Genomic DNA, 5,248 nt, shown 5'->3' with positions numbered 1-5,248 from the left:
TTTTGCAGGTCAATCACTTTCCATTGTCTCAAGATAGCAGCATACAATGCACCAACAATTCACCTGACCACACCTCATTTTAAGACCAACATGCCCATGGCCGCACAGATAGGCGGGGGGTGTATTTGCTATTTAAACAATGTAGGGGCTGGATGATAAAATGACAACTGCGTCGGTCTGAAACTAGCAAATACACTTGCGTTGCGCTTTGTGCCACTTTGCGTCCGGTGTAAGATAGGGCCCCATGTCTTAAGTCTATTTCACTGTTATTTTAAGGGCACACTGTCAAGAGAGTAACATGCCAACATACAAGGGTGCACAGAACGCATACACTCTGGGATAAGTCAGGTAGTATATTACAATACAGCCTTAGAATGTTGTAACTTCTTTGTGACATGTTGTGTATGTATGTGTATCGTGTATACAGCACCCTGGGTTCTCTTATTTAAACACATGTAGCCCATTGCCTCGGCATGCCCGTTGCCAGGCTCTCTACACCTCCCCTGGACTCTGTATTGTGATTTTTTTTTATGTTGGTAATGGAGTGTTGTGCGGAGAGAAGGAAGCACCAGACTCAGGATTCAGGATTGTGGCTGATACTTTATTTCACCATAAAACTCTTCATATCTGCTACCTGCTATCACAGTGGCTGCTGGCTTCATGGTCTTGCAGAGCAAGTGAAAGTAAACCCCTTTTAGGATATAGATCTCTTACTCAAACAATAATTAACATTAAAAAAATAAGATATCATATGACAATAAATATTACTCTCAGGTTAAATTAAATACAGCTCTAAAAGGAATAAATTACCTACATAAAACAAACATTCTCAAATGTTAACTTAACTTAACAGTTAACAAAACAGCTAATGCTCAGTTCTGCCCGGGTCACACAGTATCAATCGTCTACTCAGTAACAGCATGCTAGCCATAATTATCAAACAGTAAAAGACATGGTTAATTATGAGTCAAACTAAATAAATTGGTTTTAACACTGTTATTTTAATAAGATGTAGGAAAGCATTACAATGCTTACTTTGCAGGGCAAGTAAAAGTGAACTTTAAAAAACATGGCATCCTACGCAGCGCAACTTCGAAACTACGGTGTCCTGCAAGGGACATACAGTGTGACTTGTCATATTTGCTGAGGAATTAAAGGCACAAAAGTGCAGTGTTATTGCAGTGTAGAAGTGGCTCAGCAGCTCCTGAGGCAGGTTGAACTTCCTGAGCTGACGCAGGAAGTACATCCTCTGCTGGGCCCTTATTATGATGGTGACTATGTTATGTGTACACTTCAGGTCCTGGGAGATAGTGGATCCCAGAAACCTGAATGTTTCCGCAACAGACACAGTGTTGTTGTGTATGGTGATGGGGGGCAGTGATGGGGGGCTCCTCCTGAAGTCCACTGTCATCTCCACAGTCTTGAGCGTGTTTACCTCCAGGTTGTTCTGACCACACCAGAGGACCAGCCGTTCCACTTCTCGAGGTGTGGCAGTCAGAGGAAACAAAGACACAGGTTAAGCAGAGACTGAAGAGATGATTGCTCAGCTGAACAGCTCCACAGTTTTCTCATTACTGGATGCAGTTTCAGGGTTCTGCCAGATTCCTCTAGACAAGGACAGCCAGAGGTTAACCACCTTCATAACACCTTATGGAAGGTATCCCACTGCCATCAGGCTATACAACACCTCAGCCAAAGGAAGTGGACTCATCTAATTATTATTGTTTATTTATTATTAACTGTTTTTATTATTATTATCAACAATGAGCTAATGGACATGTGAATTTCCCCTAAATAAAGTATCATCTATCTATCTATCTAAACTTAAGTAGTACAAAGAGAGGCAGATATGGTACAAAAAAAATATAACCTTTATTGAAAATATAAGTTCATTAAAACTAGCGCTAGACACCTCTACGCAATACGGATAAACTCTGTACACACATAGGACAAAACACTGCGCACAGCAACACTACACTGCAATTTTTAATGGAACACACTACCCAAACGTCACACAAAATGTGCACAGCAAGCAATAAGGACCACTCCAAATTGTAGGCCGGTCGAAACCAATTTCACCAATAGGGGGAGGCAGAGGGCCACCTTGACTCCCAGCGTTACCACTGAAGGAGTCCCTGGCAGGACGTCAGATTACTAAAAGCTATTTAAAATACATGGCATATAAATAAGGGCAAAGAGCTCTTAAAACAACAATATATAAACTTTACATTTGAAAATAATTGAGGCTTATCTCTGGTGACAACTTTCTGTCAAAGTTTCGGCATAGAGGGTTGGGTGGGCTTGATGGGATGGGTGAGGAGCGCGTGATCTACACATAATCTGAATATAACTTGCATACTAAGAAATCTCGTCACTCTGGCATAACCTGCCGTCCCCTCACCTACATGACCGCATATGTAGACAATGGCCTCGTTTAGTTCACCTGGAACTCCCTAGCCACAACTAAGTGTTTCTCTCTGCCACTCTTTTTTGTTGTTTTTCACATAAAACCGGGCTGCGCTGAAGTTAACTCTTAGTTAAATTTAAAGTAAAATTTTATTTTCGATGTTAACATTGTACTGTCATTGTTTTAGCCCCATAGGCAACCAGCCTCCCCTCCTAACTCAGGAAACAGATACCCTACTTAGCTGTCTTTACTGTTGGCAACACTAAAAGTTGCAAACAGCACCCTCCCGCCACAGTGCCACAGCCAGCCCAGCCCCGAACAAAGCAGTTCAGTCTCTCTCACGCACTGCCAGCCGTTTATTGCCCACTTTTATTTGGCATGGTCCTCTCCACCCTCTAACACAGGTGAGGGTAATCAATCATCAGTTCTCAAGTACGTGGGGAATCCTCCTACTGAGTGTTCACAGTGAGATGAGCCCTAAATCCCTTATCTATCGCTTTGAGAGGTTGGTTTGATGTGTGTGAACAGGGGTGGACACACTCGTAAGCTATCAATGTATGCAGATAATCTTATTCTCTATATTTCAAGACCCGACACATCTATCCCAAAATCCCTGGACTGAATCTCTGAATTTGAAAAAATATCTGGTTATAAAATAAACCATTTCAAAAGTATAATATTTCCAATAAATTATCATGCACAATAATTAGACTTTGACCTGCTCCCATTTAAAGTAGTCAGAGACAAATTCAGATATGTGGGTGTTTCAGTGACATGTAAATATAATGATCTGTTAAAGCACAATATGATCTGAGCTTTAGACAAGGCCAAACAACATATAAACCAATGGACATTACTTCCTATCTCACTAGTAGGAAGGATAAATTCAGACCATCCTGTCTAGATTTCTGTTCCTGTTTCAAATGGTTCCTGTGTGTGTACCCAAATCTTTATTCTTTTAAATTTAGACAAATGCATTTCTTCCTTTATTTGGAACAGAAATATCATATCTAGAGAGACAGGAGAAGCAGGAAATTTTTTTCACTACTAACATTCACAAAGTTATCTACTGGATACAACATTTCTATCAGGGTATTGGACCATTACGGGCTGAGATGGATCAGCTTGCTTGGAATCCCGTGTCATTTCCATCAGTGCTTTGTGCACCACTACCTCTCAGTAAAAAAAAGGCAAACAAACCAGTTGTGAAGGGATCACTGAGAGCATGGTCTCAGTTTAGGTCACACAACAAAAATGGGCGTTTACCCTGTTTGTTATGGCTCACATTCTGTGGCCTTTAATCCATTCTTTTTAGCACCACCTTGTGGCAATTCGTGGTAAAAAACATTGTTAATTCTAAAACTTGCTGAGTGGTCAGTTCTGATCAGGTGACTGAGGTTAGGAGTTAAACAGGAAAAGGGATTCTACACAATTGCTACATGCGGTCTGCCAGACAGAAATTGCCTCTCCCTTTGTGTTTTCTTCACGTTTGTGCCTTAGAGAGCCTTTGCTTGTAAGTTTGTTACCTTTCCGTGCTTAAATATAATTTAGAATTCATGTGTGAGTTAAAGAAATGAACTATTTTATGATAATTTCATGTTAAAATGCTAAAGTTAAAAACAGGTTAAGCAAAGCAAAATGTAGCTTCTTGTCATTTATACATAAGCAATGAAAATTCATTTGTGCTTTACTTTCAAGAATTGTTTGTAACCAAAAGCCTGTCATTTGTGTTTATTTCAGTTTACAAAAATTGATGGAAAGAAGAGAAAAAGGACTCAGTAAAACGCTTTAAATCAACTACTGTGTAAGACTTTCTCTGAATCCAGTCGTCTGTTCGCTATCTGTCAGTGGTGTCAGCACACAGGACAGAATAGTAAAAAGCAACTTCACCAGCGGGCACTACAGCATCAAGAAAAACAAGGTTCTGTGCAGGCACAACTTTATGCTTGAAAGGTCTTCATACTCACCTCTTCTCACACATCTTGGGAAGAAAGCAACTAATGATGTCGCATACTGGTGAAGCCAAGTTGGAACAATCAGCCGTCACTGATCTTGACATTACGGAAAAAGACGCTGCGGGACTTCCGGATGCAGCGGAGGAGTGCAGACGTGTATTCGTGAGCTCTCGGTGGTAGGCCCTAGCTTCTGCCTTTTATCCTGATTTAACCTCTCATAACTTTGAACTGATTGGAAGAGGCGCACCCGTTAAGAAAACTTGTGTATGGCAAGGTACAACTTTCGACAAACTACCCAAACATCACGACTCTCCCACGCGGTGACCACAAGAAACATGGCGGACGGGGAAAAGGAAATACCATTCAGCAAGCTTCTTGATGCTATTCAAGAAACTAAAGAAGAGCTCACAAAACATATTGACAAAAAAACAGCCGACATACAAATAACACTAACGAAAATTGAATCCTCACTCTCTACGCTGTCGGATCAGGTTGAGGAGATCGAGACGCGAGTGGGCGCAAATGAAGACGATATTAAAGATACACGCGACCGAATTGACAAAATGGAGATATTGATAACACACCTCAAAGAAAAAACTGACGACCTAGAAAACCGCAGCAGGAGGTCTAACATTAGGATACTGAACGTGCCAGAACAGGCAGAAGGTCGGGATGCAGCAGGATTTTTGGAAAAGTTTATACCAGAAATCCTGGGTAATGACAACTTCACATCACCCGTCACCCTGGAAAGAGCGCACCGCATCGGGAAGAAATCGGACAGACCGCGGCCCCTTATCGCCAAGTTCCTGAACTTCAGAGACAAAGAGAAAGTCCTGCGGCTGGCCAGATGTAAAGGAGAGATGACATACGAGAATAAAAAGATATC

Source organism: Seriola lalandi, unplaced genomic scaffold (genome assembly GCF_002814215.2).
Source record: "Seriola lalandi dorsalis isolate HSWRI2012SDOR001 ecotype SW California unplaced genomic scaffold, Sedor1 jcf7180002054972, whole genome shotgun sequence".
NCBI lineage: Eukaryota > Metazoa > Chordata > Actinopteri > Carangiformes > Carangidae > Seriola > Seriola lalandi.
Note: the sequence above shows the minus strand (reverse complement) of the source record.